Below are 20,379 nucleotides of genomic sequence, written 5' to 3' on the forward strand. Positions count from 1 at the left end.
TGTTGTATTTTGCAAGTAATTATATTGTTTCTTTTATGAATTGTTGCATTTGCTGTGATCCCAGGGTGGGTGAGTCTGCCGTCGGGAGCAAGACTTCCTGGTTTAAGAACACGGGGGAATCTTTTTAAGGTGGGGATTGGCTTTGGGTTCAGTGTTTAGGGTGGGGGAGGTGTCTCTTTTATTTATTTTTAATCTCTGCTTGCTTTGTATTTGTATGTTAGTTACAGATAAGCAAATGCTTGCTGAGCAATAGATGCATTCTCTATTTTGGGAACTTATTGAGCAGAAAGCAAGAGGTATCTGCGAGCGAGCCTGTACCATACTGCAGAAGATAAATGATGTCATATTACATGATGGCTTTGTAATCGCTTCTCCAGGGAGCTACAGTGTGGGACTTGTCACAATTCAAAACCAGCTGCACGAGTGAGAATTGCCCCTCCTGTGCAAAGTGATCTTACTACAGCTTCCCATGCAAAAATGTAATGTGCAATATCTTGTTGTCCTGTTATGTAACCCTACAGTAGTTGTGAAAGCTTCCCTAATAGCTTGTTACTGTGTGTCTGCACTGTAAAAGCATTGCTATTTCCTTTTTTAACTGAAAGTGTTTCCAGATCTACGGTCTTGGATCTCTGTAGGCTCTGAGAAAGAGGCAAATGCTTTACATCTAGAAAAGGTACAGATAACTCCTGCCACCCATACATACAGATCCAGCCACGCCTTCATGTGATAAAGCCACGCCCCTAATCTGATAGGCCACTTACATTTGGGGGGTCTGAAAATTAGGACTGTCCTGCCAAAATGCTACTATTGGGAGATATGATGAAATATATAGAAAGGTGTACTGTAGGTTATATACCTTTAGTTACAGTGCCAGGCTTACACTAGCCTGCCTGAGTGGCAGTCAAAGGCAATTTTGTATTTGCACATAGGGTTGGTTGGTTTGTTTGCCCTTTGTCAGTGCTTTACCCACCCCCATATGGTAAATGCTCTGCAAGAAGCTAAGTGCCGTTTTACATGCCTCATTGTCTTCCATGTTGTATGGCCTGACTGCCAGCCACGTTTTACCCCAATCTCCACTGCAGTCGGCTTGGAGGTGAATTGCAGCATTACATACAACTGATCACCAGCTGCTGCAGACTGTACTTGTAGGAGTCTTCTCTTTATTCCCTGCAACAGAGCAGACTGCTCATGCCTGCATATCTGCAATCTCTTTCAGCCTCTAGTATGATCAGGACTCCACAAATATGGTGCCCAGTCTGTCAGACAAAAGCCATGTCCGGCCACTTGCCAAGTTTATGTAGTTATTAATTACTGACTACTCTCACCCCAGGCCGGAGTAACACGGATTTACAGTTTTCCAGATATACTGGCTTCACTGGTATATCCAGTGGCCTTAATTAGTTGATTTCAACATAACCTATAAGTGTTAATTTGGCGCCTTGCTGCTCTAAGAAGATTCTGTTCAGGCTGTGATTTGGTTGTAATCATTAGGGTCAAACAAGACCTAAATTGAGAGGACTACTATACCTTTCATTGGCATTAGATGCCGTGGGCATCTAGTGAGCTTTAACTTATATGGTTTAGCAGTAAACATTTAGCCACATTCCAATGGAATGAGTGAAACAAAGCATTATGGGTTCATTCTGGACAAAGGGGCTTTAGAAAACTGATGGTGTGTCTCAGACTGGATGTGGCCAAGATGCCGGCTGTCGGTATCCCAGCAGTCGAAATTGCGATGCCGGAACTCCGAAAGGGCCAGGAGACCGACGCTGGAATCACTATAGCTGGCATCCCAGACCTTAAGCTGGCGGGTTAGGTTTAGTGCCGGGGGTGTTAGGTTTAGGCGGTGGGGATGGGGGGTTAGGTTCATGCACCACCTGGGAGTGATTGGGGTCAGGAACTAAGGGGGGAGGTTAGTGTTAGGCTGCAGGAACAGAGGGAGAGGGGAAAACAGCCCACTCTCACCCCTTTTGATCTTTCACTCTTCGGGATCCCGGCGTTTGTGTTATGATCGCCAGGATCCCATAAGTCGACATTTCATACTGAACCCTCTCGGACATTGTGAGGGGAATCCAGTTATTTTGGGCGTCTAATTTTCCTGTACTAAATGGGATTGTTCAGATGCCCAAACAATTGTCACAATTCAATTGTTGTTTGGGCACACATGCATGTTGCGCCCAAACAGATTGGGTTTATCCGCCTAAAACAGCAACACCCGTCTAAACTACTGTTTGGAAGCCTCAAAGTGCCAACTTAGCGTACATTTCTTCTCGCATCTCAGGAGGCTACAAGAAGAATTGTCATCCCTGCAGCTGCCAGGTGTCTAAACGGAGCAACAATTGAATTGCTTTGTTTTGCCCCCATACAAATGGCAACGGTTGCACTGTTCTCCATTTTGTCGCCTGGTTTCTTTCAAGCCGTCCGTGTGGTTGTCGCTGCCACTAAACTATGAATATCCTATTGATTTTAATTAAAACTTCACAGGGGAGGGGCATCGACATCTGCTTAAGCAGGATGAGCACAGAGTGCAATAAAAATATATCCTAAAGTGAAACCTTTATATTTTACCTCATTGTTTAGGGTTCATTAAAAAAAAGTTAGTGTTCCAATGTAAACATCTGAAGAGCCTTTTTGAGTTTCCTGAAGTTATTTGACAAATCACTATGAACACCATATTCCACATTAAAGATAAACTCTGAATATAGAAATCCTGATGGGTTGATTTATTCTATGTTGGTCCTAGTGCCAGAAGTTGGTTGTAGCCCCATGCATACTCCCCAAGGGTATCCGGTGTTTAGGTCGACAACACTTAGGTTGACACTCATTAGGTCGACCACTATTGATCGATATGGTCACTAGGTCGACTTTGCAAAGGTCGACACATGGAAAGGTCGACGAGTATTTTTTCACTTTTCCATTTTTTTTTTCTTTTTTATACTTTACGATCCACGTGGACTATGATTGGGAATAGTAACCTGTGCCAAGCGCAGCGAGGCACCTTTCCCGAAGGGGACACGGCGCAGTAATTGGGGTTCCCGGTCACTTTATGAAGAAAACGACACCATTTAAAAAACAAAAACAAAACCCACCTCATGTCTGCATTTTTCCATGTTGACCTTTTCCATGTCGTCTTGATGACCCTGTCGACCTATTTCAGGTGTCGATCTAGTAACTGTCAACCGATAGTGGTTGACCTAGTTACTGTCGACCCAACGATCCACACCCCTCCCAAGTCTAATGCTGCTTTCACATCGCAAATCCTGCTTTTAAAACGGGTTTGAGCAGTTTAACCCCCTTCACATCAAATGTTGTAACCAGTATATTACCATTTCATTCAGTGATCGCGCGAAGTGAAAAAAATTGTGGGTCCCAGAGACCCCTCACTTTATAAAAATGGGGTCCTACTCGACTATTTCTGGGTCCGATCACATATGATGTGTTTGTGTATGCTGAGCAGTATGTGTGGATATGGGAATGTATATACTGTATGCTGGGCACTGTGGAGGGTTGAGAGGGAGGTGTGTCTGTGTGTGGAGGGGGGGTGGGGGGGGGGGAGAGAGAAGGAATAAGGGGAAATGGAAGGGAGATGCCATAGGGGGAGATGGGAGAGAGAAAGAGGAGGAATAAGGAGAGATGGGAGGGAGGGAAAGAGATGATAATTTAAAATAATACATACAAGTGGGGTAATTACATGTATACATATACAGTCAGTTACAAACACTTCCTCACCTCAGACTGTATGCAGCTGCTACTTGGAGACAGTCCTTCTGGCTATCAGGCTGCCATTATGGCCAACCTCTGAGTGTGAGTGACCAGGCAGACCGGTAGGGACTTATAGTAACGGGCGGCTCTGCCACTTCAACCCGCCTTCTGTTTGATTTTTTTTTTTAATGAGTAGTCTTGTGGGTGACTAAGGGTGAGGAGCCTGCTGACTCCGAGCTCCCAGAGCGATAATATGGCTGCCACAGCTAGCACAGTATCCCTCCATCCTCCGGCCCCCTCCCGTGGCGTTAAGTCAGCCCCAGCCCTCGTAGAGCACGAATGCCCAATCTAAGCAAAGGTGCCACTTTGTAAGAACAGTGCAGTGCTGCGCCAGCAGCTGTGTCACAGACACACAATCTGCCGAGCTTAGCTGCACCCGCGGCTTCTTTCGCGGCCGAGCTAGGGCGCTCCCTTCTATATGTTGCGCTACTCGGCTGCGTAACTACCGTACAGCCGTAGTGTAGTCTCTGGAGCGGCATGCTGGCAGGCAGGGAGGACGGACATCTCAGGCGGGCTTGGATGGGGAGACGCTCCCGCGGCGAATAGCTGAGGAGACTCTGCCGGCGGTGATTGGCTAAGGAGGTGCTGCCGGCGGCGATTGGCTGAGGAGATGCTGCCGGCGGCGATTGGCTGATGAGATGTTGCCGGCGGCGATTGGCTGAGAAGACGCTGCCGGTGGTGATTGGATGAGGTGACACTTGCACTGAGGAATTTTATTGGTTGTGGCGCACAGGTCAGTGAGAAACAGCGCGTCCTGCGGGACCCGCTCATTTTTAAAAAATGAGTGTCTCACTGCCTGTAGCGCATAAAAATGCGCTATAGCGCGTATTTTGCGATCACTCTCATTACCGTTTTGGTACCTTTCACACTGAACCCGTTTCACCCATAGAAAACAGTGGTTGTCATTGTAAATGGTCTTTTCTGGCCCACACATTATTAATAATTAATTAATTATTAATAATTTGGCTAGTCGTACGATGGAACCCAGCAGCTTCAAGCATCTTTACAATGTTTTAGTAGATTACTGCATCCTTCACTGTCCCAGTGATTTGTCTACAGATTTCTTCATCCCCTCTGATCCTAAGCAGCTCCCTAACCTCCTCATCACTCCAATTTGCCATTTTAAACTGTATTCTGTATAATAAAACACTCCCTTCACTCTCGTGTGTTTCCTCCAGTTTATTTCCTGCTTCTGCCTGGTGACATCATGCATGGAGACAGTCTATCACCTTCTGTGGTTTGGAAATACCGTTTCTGAGCCTTTCACACTGCACAATGAACCGGGTAGGACCCTGCTTTCTATTTCGTCCTAGAGGATGTTGGGCCGCTCAAAGAACCATGGGGTATAGACTGGATCCGCAGGAGACATGGGCACTTTTAAGACTTTCAAAGGGGCGTGACCTGGCTCCTCCCTCTATATCCCCCACCAGACTCCGTTTTAGAAATGTGCCCGGCCGAGACACGGCACTAGGGGGAGCTCCTAGAGTTTCTCTGAAAGAATTAATGATAGGTTTTTTATTTTGGGGAGATCTGCTGGCTACAGACTCCCTGCTTCGTGGGCAAGAGGGGAGAGCAGTCTAGACCCACTTCTGATGAGTTCCAGGGCTCTGCTGCTGCTGACAGGATGCCTTCAGCTCCTGAGGGGAGACGAACACCGGGCTCTCCTGGATGCTCCCTCCCACAGCTTGCCGTCCCCCCTCTTCAAGCCAGAAGACAGGTGAGTATAAGAAGAAAGAAGACTTCTCTTCATGTTTCAAGACGGCATGGTAGAGGTACCGCACAGTGGCTATGCACAGTGCGCGCCAGGCTCCCGCTGAGTACACACCGCTGGGAGCAGGGCGCCCGGGGGGGGGGGGGGGGGGGCGGGGGGGGGTGGCGGCGGCGCCCTGGGGAGCATATATTACCTCATATATAAGGCTGGCATAATCCTACACTGCCCGCTAACCCCCGCCGGCATATAATTAAATAAAAGCGGGAAGAAGCGCGCCATGTTGGGGCGGAGCTTCTTCCTCTCTGCTCAATGGTGCCATTTCCTTTTCCACAAGCTGAAGTCGCTGGTCCTTCCTCTCCGCAGCAAGTACCAGGGGGCTAAGAAAAGACAGGGGGGGGGCATATTTATTTGGCTTATTTGGCGCAGGGGTATGAACTGGCTATTTCCCTTTGTGTTGCCTCACTGCTTGGTGTGTGTGCTGTCTCTCAGGTGTCGACATGTAGGAGGCTGATTATTCCTCTCCGGGGGACAATTTGTTGGGGACACCAAATGTTTTGGGGGTGGCCCTGTCGGCACCGCCGACTGCAGATTGGTTAACTACTTTGAATGCTTTGCATCTTAGTGTCACATCATTAAATCAAAAGTTTGAGTCTGCGTCTCAATCCCAGGTGTGGAAGATAACAGTAGAGGACGCTTTATTACAGTTGCAAGACCCTGCAGGGTCACGCAAACGTAGTTTTGACCAATTAGTTGACACAGGTACCGACACGGACTCTGGTGCCGATGTCGATTATGCTGATTCTAGATTAGATCCAAAATTGGCTAAGAGTATTCAGTATATGATTGTAGCTGTTAAAGATATCTTGAATATTAATGAGGACCCTATTACACCTGAAACCAGGGTCCTGATTTACAAGGAGAAAAAGCGCTCGGTTACTTTTCCTGCTTGTTTTGAACTGAACGCTCTTTGATAGCATTAGAAGTAACCCGGATAAAAAATTTCAGATTCCTAAAAGAATCAACGTGGCATACCCTTTTCCCGAGTCTGATAGGGACCCGTGGGAGAATCCCCCCACTGTAGACAAAGCCCTGGCGCGTTTGTCTAAACAGGTAGCCCTCCCTGCAGCTCAGTCGACGGCCCTTAAGGAGCCGGCGGACCGTAAGCAGGAGGCTACCCTGAAGGCTATTTTCACTACTACAGGGACGTTGCTCAGGCCTCTTATTGCGTCCGCGTGGGTCAGTAGTGCTATTGAAAAGTGGGCAGACACTTTGTCTTCTGATTGGGAGAATCTAGATAGAGATTCCATCCAGGTGACGCTGGGATATGTTAGAGATGCAGCTGCATACTTGAAAGAGGCTGTACGTGACGCTGGCCTCCTTAGTGCTAAGGCGAATGCTATGTCCATTGCGGCTAGACGTGCGCTTTGGACTCATCAGTGGAATGCTGACGACGCTGATTCCAAAAGGAATATGGAATCCCTTCCCTTTAAGGGAGGAGAACTTTTCGGTGAAGGCCTTACTGATTTAGTATCAGCGGCTACCGCGGGTAAATCTACCTTCTTGCCCTCTGTTCCTACGCAGCAAAAGAAACAGACAAATTATCAAATGCATTCCTTTCGGCCCAACAAGTATAGAAGGGGCCGAGGCAACTTCTTTCTGGCTACCAGAGGTAGAGGAAAAAGGGCACCCGCCTCCTCGGATGTCCAGGAGCAGAGGTCCTCCCCGGCTCCTGCTAAACCCACCCCATGACGCCGAGTCCCCCTTACAGGGACCCGCTCCGGTGGGGGCACGTCTCAGGCTTTTTTAGTCAGGTCTGGGTTCGCTCGGGTCTAGACCCTTGGGTGTTGAAGATCGTATCCCAGGGGTACACACTGGAGTTTCAAGACGTGCCCCCTCGCCGTTTTTTCAGATCAGCCTTGCCAACTTCACTTCAGGAAAGGGAACTAATCTGCGGTGCAGTACAAAAATTGTGTCTAAATCAGGTTGTGGTCCCGGTACCCCTAGATCAGCAGGGGCAGGGTTTTTATTCAAGCCTGTTCGTGGTGCCGAAGCCGGACGGCTCGGTGAGACCTATTCTCAACCTGAAATCTCTCAACTTATTCCTAGAGAAATTCAAAATCAAGATGGAGTCTCTCACAGCGGTGATCTCCAGTCTGGAGGAAGGAGAATTCATGGTTTCCTTGGACATAAAGGACGCTTACCTTCATGTCCCCATTTATCCTCCTCACCAAAGTTTCCTGAGGTTTGCTATCCAGGATACGCACTACCAATTTCAGACGTTGCCGTTTGGTCTGTCCACGCCTCCGAGGATTTTTACGAAAGTAATGGTAGAAATGATGGTTATCCTGCGCAGGCAGGGAGTTACAATTATCCCGTACTTGGACGATCTCCTGATAAAGGCGAATTCCAAAGACAAGTTGTTACAGGACTGACAATTCTAAATTCCTTGTCGTATAAACAACCCTTATGAAGCTAAGAACACTGTACGCTGTTTATTTAAGAAATACCGTAATGATACGCTATTTGCGTAACGATCGCTCAGCCGTAGGCGAGACGCTCAAGCGTCACGTTCGCTCACGGCCCAGTGATCACAGGACACGTTATTGGTTATGTCTAGGGGAAAGATTCGCTGTAACGTAGCGTACGCTAGAGACCACGAGGAGGTCACCAGCGATGCAGACGCTCACAACACTATACCTTTATGTTAAACCTTATACCGATGAAATACACTGAATACCTTAATGTGAGTACAGGGTGTAAGTGCAACCTTGTGGAACCTGACTATCTACAAAGCTGCATGAGCGTCACCGACGCTCAAATGAACACTTATCACTATAGGAAATACACAGATACTGGTTTAGGTTTCCAAGGCCTATTAACTGTATTATGTCTAATATACTTGTAAAAGGGGATAACAGTACATATGATACACTACAATATAACAGAGACTTCCTAACCACAGAACTAAACAATAAATACAAAAAGACAATACTACACTGACCTAAATGCAATACGATACAATACTATAATACTATAAGGTATTTAAGAGAAAAAGAGGAGAGAGAGAGATAGAGAGAGAGAGAGAGATTGGCTCGCAGAAAGACAATGATTATGGAGAGAACTTACGCACAAAGGGTATGATCGCCAGCGCCTCGATATCCAGCTCCCGATTATCAGCAGATAACCGTTGATGAGAGAGTGAGTGCTGGATGTGGTCGGCCTGCCTATTTATGCTCCACACACAATGCAATCTCCTGGTCCTACAATCCCATTGTCCATTGGCCGAAGGAATTCGGCCCTGCATCATAACAAAAGGTCATAGGGTGATTCATACAGGTGGGCTGTGACGATTTCCAACAGCTCAGGTGGGTGGGAAACTGGGTTTCCCGCCGCATACCTGAGTATGTGCAAATCATAGAAATGGACATAAACTTCTTATGTCCATAACTATTCGCACGAGCGATTAATACGCTCCAAACCAACACCGGAATATTGCTAATTAAATACTCTTCCGATGGGTACCAAACACTGCTGTATGATTCCTGTTAAACCCTTCGTACGATGCAAAGAGGGATTCCTCAGCTCTGGGACATTATACTTTAACCAAACTTACAGAAACTATCAAAGGGATCATGATCTATAAACTACATTAATTGTGAACATTTGTAACTAATGAGTCGCACGCTACGATCACATAAACTCTACCGTAAATGCGCATACTGCGCGTGCGAGTGCACGCTATTGCATTTGCAACGTGCATTGAGACATTTTTCTGACTTTGACAGTCCACCCTTTGGCAGTCAATAATAACTGCCACAAAATATTTAAGGAGAAAAATGTAAGTCAGGGGTTAATTGATTTCCATGGTGGGGAAAGGAAGAAGAATGGAGTAGGTGTGAAGAGGGTATGACCTAGTGAGAAAGTAGAAGCATGTGTGTATGAGTCCATGTTTGGAGGGTCATGTATCATCGTGCCGTACGTGTGGTAAATCAAGCTTCGAGGTATTGCGAAGTATACATTTGAATTCCTTCTTATCCTGTGGTACAGGTCTGTGGATGGGCTGTCAAACTCTACCGAGCTCATTTCGGCTGTGGTTGTAACACAATGGGGATGCACATTTTAGTTGATGATACATGAATTGGGGGGGGTATGTGGTTGCTGCTATCTGTGCCTGTATTCCCTATCGACTATGTGTGTTATTACCTGAGGGTTGCAGAGATGAAGATAAAGAACACTTACGAAAAATGCAATGATATTCTATGTCAGGTTAATGTACGTTCGTCGATTGGGGTCTTGATTGGTGTCGGTTGATTGGAGTCTTCTTCTTTGTGCTTTTGCTCATAAATCGTGAGTAAAGCATACAACGTCCATGGATTTACAAAAAATGTTGGGCTAGCGTGATTTTAAAGTTCCTAGGGAAACTGGGGTACCCATGGCATTGTCCATCAAAATCTTGTTTATCAGGTCGTCTGCTCTTCTTCTTTCCATCTTTCCGTTGTCGGCCCCTTGGCTCATCAAATCCTTCGTCTACGTGGGTCTTTGTACCTCGGAGGAAAACATAGAAATGGGTGAAAGACGGACCGTATACTCATTACATCATTACGTCATGGTTTCTAGCATTGGGTCATAAATCAAATCCAGGTTAATTACAGTTTCCTCACTCCTCAAGCTCATCACTTTTGTACTTTGTTTGCACCTTATTAAAGCCTGCCCGCATCTAAATATCAATCCAAACGATATAACGACACCCAAAATACATAGGAGAAACTTTCCAACATCCATTATGACTCCTTGAGCCCAGTCTCCTAAACCGGAGAACCAATTTCGCGGGTTCAACCATGACACCCAACCAGTCAGCTCATTACCTACAGCAGCAAGGGTGAGATTGTGTTTTCGGCGAAATTCCCACTTTAATTGGAGAATATCGTCCATCTTTTGGTCTATGACCTCTACCGGATCCTCGGTGCTATTTGTGATATACGTGCAACACTTTATGCCGTACTGTGTTGCCAATGTAACACAATATCCGCCTGTTACTGCTGTAAGATAATTAAGAACCATCCTATGCTGAACTAGTTCTGTTTTGTAAGCTTGAAGTTCTCTTCCAGTGTATCTAAACGTGTCATCATACATTTCAGTGATATTATCTAACAAATTGGCGAGTGCGGAAATGTATTTATAATTCATCACTCCTCGAGCGGTACGAGTGAAATCTAACGCTACCAGAACCTGAATCCCGGTGGATTCATGGATAAGATCAGAGGCCGGATGCTCTAACCTTTCTGACAGTTGTCTTTTAACAAGGTGCTCGTAGTGAGTGTGAGTATAAGGAGTTTGGGCACCACGGTGTATGTCCTTCATTTTGTCATGTGTAACAGTCATTACTTCAGGCAATACTTTTCCAATATAACACAATCCTTCAGAGTTTGGGGCAAGCCACTTGTACGCCTTTCTCCCACATATGAAATATGCATCATCGGGGAGAACATAAGGGACGGAGAAGGACATGACCATGTTACAAACCTTCCAGGTGAAATCTCCTGACCCTAATTCTTCCATCTGCCTAATGCACGTATCGGTTTGTACGATATGTGCACAGTATCCTGGTGATACCTCTCCAACTTTAGTAATCCTATTTCCTAAAGTATATCGATACCGGAAAGATTTTCCTCTACTGGCTATGTGGCGTACGAGTTCTGTATCTGTAGGCATTCTATCTGCTCTGTGTGAAAAGGTCATGGTAAGGTTGCTCCATGACACTTCCCAATTTCCCGGTTTTCTAGGATTGGAGATGTTAAAGCATAAGAGGGACCTATCCACATGGTATTGGTGGAGCTTCAAACTAGGAGGGCTGGAGATATTAAACCTCCGATCCACCGGTCTCCCACCACTTAGCTCAAGTACCTCCCCTAACGTTAAAGGAAATGGTACTAGCCCTGATTTGCTGTGACCCTGAGGTACTTGAGAGCATACCCAACAATCTGTTTGGTTTAACACGTTACCCACTAAGGAGTGATAGTCACTCAATGGATGCCGGTCTATATGGATATTAAAACTAGATTGACATTTCTTTATGCATCCATCTTCAACCAGATTATCACAGAGCCTACAGATACAATTTTCCTCAGCTAACAATCCATCACAATTTCTTCTATCGGATCGTTTTCTGATACTCGCCTTTGCTTGTTGGCTTGGTTGATCTTGGAAAACTACGCCTCCATCATCATAATCGGAACCCATTCCAGAACCTCTTTCGACCTCTATGGTACTCTCGCCGGAACAGACTGCTCTGGTCAACATCATGGTTAACATCAAAATCCGGATCACAGTCTCTTGGGGCAAGTCCATCTTTGAGGAGGAAATAGAGAAGAATGAGAAGGGGGAAAAAGAAATTTTAAAGGAGAGGGGATGGGAAGTGGAGAAAACAATAAAAGGGAGAGGGGAGTCGACAGCTGCTTTCGGTCTTCAAGGCTCAGGTGCCGCCTCAGTCCTCCTGGAACAGACACTCTAGTGATACAACCTCTACCGTCTGTTCCTTATCACGGGACTTCTCTGGATCAGCAACCTTCTTGCAGTGGGATGAATGGACCCAAGTCTCTCTCTCAGCAACCTTCAATGCTGTGGTGCTAGTCAATAAGACCTGGTATGGTCCTTCCCATCTATCAATAAGACAACCTGAGCGTAGAAAATTTCGTATCATTACATAATCCCCAGGTTCAATGTCATGACAATTACTATCTGGTAAATCAGGAATCACCAACTTCAGATTATCATTTTGATTCCTCAACTGCTTACTCATATTAATTAAGTACTTTACAGTTACTTCATTGTTACATTTCAAATCATCCTGAGGGTTAATTATGACATGCGGTTGTCGACCAAACAGAATTTCAAAAGGAGACAGATTAAGAGGGGACCTGGGAGTGGTTCTGATACTATACAAAACAATGGGTAAAGCTTCTGGCCACGTCAATCCTGTCTCTGCCATTACTTTACTCAATTTATTTTTAATAGTGCTGTTCACTCTTTCGACCTTCGCGCTCGCCTGTGGACGGTACGGAGTGTGCAGCTTACTATCAATTCCCATCAACTTACACATTCCTTGAAAGACATCACCTGTAAAATGGGTACCCCTATCACTTTCAATGATTCTAGGGATACCATATCTACATACAAATTCCTGCACAATTTTCTTAGCTGTAAACATAGCGGTATTTGTAGCTGCTGGAAAAGCCTCGACCCAATTCGAGAAAACATCTATGCAAACAAGTACATATTTCAAATTTCTACATGGGGGTAATTGAATGAAGTCAATTTGTATTACTTGGAAAGGGCCGCCGGCAGGTGGGATATGGGAGGGTTCTGTAGGTATTGCCTTTCCAATATTCTTTCTCAGACAGGTAAGGCATGACATTGCTCTTTTACTAGCATGAGAGGAGAATCCTGGGGCGCACCAGTATGCTCTTACCAATTTGCACATCCCCTCCTTGCCTAGATGAGTCAGCCCGTGAGCTGCTTCAGCCAGACACGGAAGGTATGCCCTGGGGGCCACTGGTTTACCATGTCCATCCGTCCAGAGCCCTGAGGACTCCTGGCCATATCCCTTTGCCTTCCAGACTGCCTTCTCCTGAGTGGAACACAAATTCTGCATTTCACACAACTTTTGTGTGTTGATGGTATTAAATACCATCAGTTGTGTGGTGTCTGTCCGTATGGGGGTAGCAGCTGCAAGCTTTGCAGCTTCGTCTGCTCGGCTGTTACCAAGGGATACTGGGTCTTGACTATATGTATGTGCTTTACATTTGATAACAGCCACTCTGTCGGGTTCCTGTATCGCTGTTAGAAGCCTTTTTATGTGAGCTGCATGCGCTATCGGTGTACCAGCTGCCGTCATGAAATTTCTGAGACGCCATAGCGCTCCGAAATCATGGACTACCCCGAACGCGTATCTAGAATCGGTGTAGATATTGGCAGACTTACCCTTAGCCAATTCACATGCTCTGGTTAGGGCGACCAGTTCAGCAACCTGGGCTGAGTGAGGTGGGCCTAGCGGTTCCGCTTCTATGGTGTCTTGGTCATCTACGACTGCGTATCCAGTACACAAGTCTCCCGAGTCTGACTGTCTGTGACAACTACCGTCCGTGTAGAACGTGAGTTCTGCATCTTCTAGTGGATTGTCACTGATGTCAGGCCTTGCGGAAAAATTTTGGGTCAAATATTCCATACAATCATGTGTATCTTCCTTTGCATTAAATCCTCCTTCCCCATCACTCTCACCTCCCACCCTTTGTGCCTGTCCAGGCACACCTGGGAGAAATGTTGCAGGGTTTAATGCGCTGCATCTCCTTATGGTGATGTTTACTGGGGCCATTAATGCCAATTCCCATCTCGTAAACCTTGCTGATGAGACATGTCTGGTTTGGGCAGAATTCAATAAGGCCGATACCGCATGTGGTGTATGGATTGTGAGGTTGTGGCCTAGCACGACATCTTCGCTTTTCGTCACTAGCAATGCTATCGCTGCAACGCTACGCAAGCATGTGGGGAGGGATCGCGCTACCGTGTCTAGCTGCGCGCTGTAGTATGCAATTGGCCTGCTGGCATCACCGTGTTTTTGTGTTAGTACCCCTGCTGCGCACCCAGCACTTTCTGTTCCGTATAGCTCAAAGGGTTTCCCATAGTCTGGCATACCTAATGCTGGTGCCTGCGTTAGGCACTGTTTGAGTCTCTCAAATGCTGTTTCGGATTCGTCTGTATGCGAAATCCGATCAGGTTTGTTTGAGGAGACCATTTCCTGCAAAGGTAGTGCTAATATGGAAAACCCTGGGATCCAATTACGGCAATACCCACACATTCCTAAAAACGTCCTGATCTGTTGCTGGGTTTGTGGCAGTGTCATGTCTCTAATGGCTTGGATTCTATCAGCGGTCAGGTGTCTCAGTCCTTGTGTTAGACAGTGTCCCAAGTATTTTACCTTAGCTTGGCATAATTGCAACTTGTCTTTGGAGACCTTGTGACCTGTGTCTGAAAGATGAAACAGGAGCTGTTTCGTATCCTTCAGGGATGCCTCCAATGAATCAGAACACAGCAGTAGATCATCCACGTACTGTATCAACACTGATCCACTTTCCGGTTGGAAAGACTGTAAACAATCATGCAAAGCCTGAGAAAATATACTTGGACTGTCTATGAAACCTTGGGGTAACCGAGTCCACGTATATTGGACTCCTCTGTATGTGAATGCAAACAAATATTGGCTGTCAGGGTGCAGAGGTACCGAAAAGAAAGCGGAGCAGAGGTCAATAACAGTGAAAAATTTGGCAGTGGGAGGAATTTGCATTAGGATGACAGCTGGATTAGGCACTACGGGGAACTGACTCTCAACTATTTTGTTAATCCCCCTTAGATCCTGCACTAGCCTGTAACCCCTCCCCCCACTCTTTTTAACAGGGAAGATGGGACTATTTGCTGTGCTGGACGTTCTTACTAGAATGCCCTGTTGTAGCAAGCGCTCTATTACCGGGAAAACTCCTAACTCCACCTCTGGCTTCAGAGGATACTGTGGGATTTTTGGAGCTATCCTACCATCTTTTACTTGTACAACTACTGGAGCTACATTTGCCATTAATCCAGTGTCCTGTCCATCTTTTGTCCAAAGCGACTCTGGTATCTGAGATGTCATCTCTTCTACTTGGGATGGATTCCTATTTGTCATAATGGAATGTGACATTAATTTTGATGGGGAGTCTAACATGTCTCGTACTTCCTGAGCGTGATTCTCAGGGATGTCCAAGAATACACCTTCAGGAGTACAATAAATGACGCAACCCATTTTACATAGTAAGTCTCTTCCCAGGAGATTAGTTGGTGCAGATGCAGCCAGCAAAAAGGAATGCTTGGTATGCAAAGGCCCTATTGTAATCTCGGCTGGTTTGCTAACAGGGTAGTGCTGGACTACTCCTGTTACTCCTATGGCTGGAACTGTCCTACCAGTGGTTCTCATGCCCACTGTCGAATTGATCACTGACTTGGCCGCCCCTGTGTCTACAAGAAAGTTTAAAGTTTTACCGGCTACATTGATTGCAATCTCTGGTTCGCTTCCAAGACTGGCAATCAATTTAACTGGTTGCAGATTACAGGTATGGCCACACCCCTATTGGGTATGCTGACCTCCCTGAATCCCGCTGGCAGCAACTACTTGTGAGGGAGTTAGCTGGGAACTACCAGAGGCATGCCAATCTCTGTGTGGGGGATATCTTTTTGTTTCCCCTGTATGTGGCTCAAAACTCCGCCTCTGTGGACCCTGCTCCCAATGTCGTGTGTGGTGTTGTTGTCTAGGGGGTTGAAAAGATCTTTGTACATTTCTTACTCTACAGTCTCGTGCATAGTGTCCCGGTCTGTTACAAGAAAAACATGTTATTACACTTGCCTTACCCACAGGATTCGGTGGTACATACGCAGGCTGCCTTGTGGTCAGCGCCTGTATACTTACGGACATCAACTTATCACTTTGCGACTCCCTGTGCCTAGTGATATTTCTGTCGTGATCAATAGCAGCCTCTCTCAAGGTGGACACTGACAGACCTCGCCAACATGGCTGCGTGGTCTGTACCCTAGCTTTTAATGTTTCTTTCAAACCATCCATCAGTACAGATACTGCTACTTCTCGATGGTTTGGGTTGGTCTTAATGTCTTCTATACCAGTGTACTTTGCCATTTCTAATAGTGCCCGGTGAAAATATTCTATTGCCGTTTCGGACTCCTTTTGCTTAATGGAAAATATTTTATTCCATTTAACAACGGCTGGGAAATACTCTTTTAGCTGTAAATTTATCCTTTTTACATTATCCTTGTTGTACACGTCTGTAAGCGGCACATCTTTATCCAATGCACAATCAGCTAAAAACTGAGTTGCATCAACATTGGAAGGTAAACAAGCTCTTAGCAGTATCTGCCAATCCTTGTTGTTGGGTTCTACCGTGTTACCTAAATCCCTGATGTATTTTTGGCTAGCAACTAAATCCTTCCTGGGGTCAGGAAATTCGGACACTATTGTTCTTAATTCCATTCTGGAAAATGGAGTGTACATGGCAATGTTCCTTATGGGAGTGGCTCCAGACACATCTGTTTTTCCATTGGGAACTGCTATTACCCTTACAGGAGCAATTCTAACAGCCTCTTCCTGTGTAGATTCTACAGCTTGTTGTGGTACAATTGTTTCAGTGTAGTGCATGGTGCCGTACTTACCCGTTGACACGACCTCACCTATCCCTCCGCTAGGGGCTTTCACTAATCTCGTGGGTGTCGCTGTGCCTACTGTGGTCTCTGCTATGGTGGCTGCAAGAGAGAGAGCTGAAATTGTTGCTGAATCGTCTTCTTGATCACACTCCTGAGGAAGGTTCAAAACAGGGTACATCTTGCACGGGTTAATACTTGCATGAGTTATTTGGTTAACATCATTAACATTTACAGTGTTACTAAGAGTTTGTGTTTTACAACCCAGTGCGTTTCTCTCCGCAATCAACTTCTCTCCTGCAATGTATGGTGGGGGAGGAGCTGTGGCAATCAACTTCCTGACTGCCCCAGATCCCGCCGCCAGAGCCAAACCTCTCTGTATCTCACCTTCCTGGTGCCATAACTGTAAATAATCATGATGCTGAATTCGTCTCTTTGCTGATTTTACGAGACATATCCTCCTCCTTAAATTTTGTAACACCTCTGGACTGAAGCTACCTATTCTTGGGAACTTGTCCCTGTCTTGTACAGTCATTCTCTCCCATTCATCACATAAAGATTCGGTGTGAATTCCATATTTTTCACACATTACATATCGTGCCGACCCAACTGGTCGGTTCACAGAATCAACCTGAACCAGGGTTGATCGCCCCCTACCTGAGCAACTGGCCCCCATAGTCTGTAGGTGTTGCTTAATCCTCCTTGGATTTTCTGTATCAAGGTTTTCAGCAAGCCTTTTCAGACAACCAAATTACTCCACAGTAGGCCGGCGGTGGCGGTTTACCGAGTACCCCACTCACTCGCCCACCTCGACCAATACGACCTGTAAACACCGTTATGATGCCAGCGTACTCGATACAGGGCCCCTATGGAACCTTCAGTTTACTGGAACATATGAGGGTTACCCGCAGGACACTTACTCTTTCCAGTAAAGTTGGGGTTGTTAGATAGTTCCTGAGTGACCAGCGAACTTCCCTTCCAAAAATAAAAAATTACACAAATCACGTCAGAATGTACAAATAGCGTTTGTGACCACTTTACTCTAATGGTATTTAGGTCAGATTACTAACTACTGCACACAATTACGTGTGGTCCAATCGTTCAGTACACGAGCACTACTTGTCATGTACTGAAAGACCAATGGAATCGATGTTTCCGGCCGCGATTCCTTCAGCAAGAGCTTATGGCCTATATGGGTTCTGCACCAACACCCCAGGCGTTGTGCCACTGGACTTTTATAGCGGACCTTTTACCTTACGACCTCCTGGTCTTGTTCCTTATGACCTCCTGGTCTTGTTACCTTATGGTCCGCTATACTCTAATGCTCAAATATTATTTAACCAGGGATGCCTCCCTGGCCACCGTATGTCACTTACACGTATGTTCCTTGACGAGTACCCGACTTTCCTTTTGGTTCCACCTTAAAGTTATATAAACTTTTGTATACAAAACACACTCACTCAACACATGTACACTTTGTTTCTATATCTATTTCTGCGCAGAAATTGTCTTCAGGCCAAAAGTGTTACCAATTAGGAGCAGGATCTGTTAAACTAAATTTCAGATTTTCCAAAAAATAGATTTGCGTTATTTACCGCTGTGCGTTACTTATCGCTTTTGCGCTAATTATCGCTTTGCGCTAATTCAACTTTTCGTGACTTGGGCTACGTGGGCGTAACCAGACGCTACGTTGCGTAGTGAACGCTGCGTGCGTCTGCCTTTTGGATTGCGTACGCTAGTCTTTGTTAGCGACACGTGTACGCAATGCAAAGGATCCACCGTAACACAATATATTTATTTATCAATGTAGGTGATCCCTGATCATCTACCGCAATCCACACTGCCTGCCTTGTATCTCAGACAAACCGTGTTTTTGTTCTATACTTTAACTATTACCTCTAAAATAACAGCAAATCTCTTTTTTTTAGCACTTTCTATCAACTATAAAAAAATTGGCAAACAGGAATAGTGATATACGAAAATGAAACAGAAATGCAGATAAATGTATGCGTACGCAAGACAAAAGAAAAATAAACAGTTTTAAAAGACACAAGCGTTTTGTTCTTACTTCCGGTTACCGGATTCCTTCAGCACTCTTTACCTAAGCGAAGCAGACGCTTATCCCGTCAGCAACTGCGAGACAACCTCCCACCCTTTTGCTGGGGGATAACGTCTGCTGATCTACCTAGTGCAGATGTGAAAAGGACCGGACGAGCCCGCAATTGACAATTCTAAATTCCTTGTCGTATAAACAACCCTTATGAAGCTAAGAACACTGTACGCTGTTTATTTAAGAAATACCGTAATGATACGCTATTTGCGTAACGATCGCTCAGCCGTAGGCGAGACGCTCAAGCGTCACGTTCGCTCACGGCCCAGTGATCACAGGACACGTTATTGGTTATGTCTAGGGGAAAGATTCGCTGTAACGTAGCGTACGCTAGAGACCACGAGGAGGTCACCAGCGATGCAGACGCTCACAACACTATACCTTTATGTTAAACCTTATACCGATGAAATACACTGAATACCTTAATGTGAGTACAGGGTGTAAGTGCAACCTTGTGGAACCTGACTATCTACAAAGCTGCATGAGCGTCACCGACGCTCAAATGAACACTTATCACTATAGGAAATACACAGATACTGGTTTAGGTTTCCAAGGCCTATTAACTGTATTATGTCTAATATACTTGTAAAAGGGGATAACAGTACATATGATACACTACAATATAACAGAGACTTCCTAACCACAGAACTAAACAATAAATACAAAAAGACAATACTACACTGACCTAAATGCAATACGATACAATACTATAATACTATAAGGTATTTAAGAGAAAAAGAGGAGAGAGAGAGATAGAGAGAGAGAGAGATTGGCTCGCAGAAAGACAATGATTATGGAGAGAACTTACGCACAAAGGGTATGATCGCCAGCGCCTCGATATCCAGCTCCCGATTATCAGCAGATAACCGTTGATGAGAGAGTGAGTGCTGGATGTGGTCGGCCTGCCTATTTATGCTCCACACACAATGCAATCTCCTGGTCCTACAATCCCATTGTCCATTGGCCGAAGGAATTCGGCCCTGCATCATAACAAAAGGTCATAGGGTGATTCATACAGGTGGGCTGTGACGATTTCCAACAGCTCAGGTGGGTGGGAAACTGGGTTTCCCGCCGCATACCTGAGTATGTGCAAATCATAGAAATGGACATAAACTTCTTATGTCCATAACTATTCGCACGAGCGATTAATACGCTCCAAACCAACACCGGAATATTGCTAATTAAATACTCTTCCGATGGGTACCAAACACTGCTGTATGATTCCTGTTAAACCCTTCGTACGATGCAAAGAGGGATTCCTCAGCTCTGGGACATTATACTTTAACCAAACTTACAGAAACTATCAAAGGGATCATGATCTATAAACTACATTAATTGTGAACATTTGTAACTAATGAGTCGCACGCTACGATCACATAAACTCTACCGTAAATGCGCATACTGCGCGTGCGAGTGCACGCTATTGCATTTGCAACGTGCATTGAGACATTTTTCTGACTTTGACAGGACATTGCACTGTCCATGTCGGTTCTGCAACAGCACGGCTGGCTCCTGAACTTGCCAAAATCACAGTTGATCCCGACAACCCGATTGGCGGTTT

General features: G+C 45.6%; 1 protein-coding gene across 2 annotated transcripts in view; it reads left to right on the plus strand.

Moving 5' to 3' along the window:
- Window positions 1-20,379, plus strand: part of LOC134945493 (rho GDP-dissociation inhibitor 2-like) — a 202,383-nt gene that overhangs the window by 63,953 nt on the left and 118,051 nt on the right. The window lies entirely within an intron of this gene.

Source organism: Pseudophryne corroboree, chromosome 7, assembly GCF_028390025.1.
Source record: "Pseudophryne corroboree isolate aPseCor3 chromosome 7, aPseCor3.hap2, whole genome shotgun sequence".
Taxonomy (NCBI): domain Eukaryota; kingdom Metazoa; phylum Chordata; class Amphibia; order Anura; family Myobatrachidae; genus Pseudophryne; species Pseudophryne corroboree.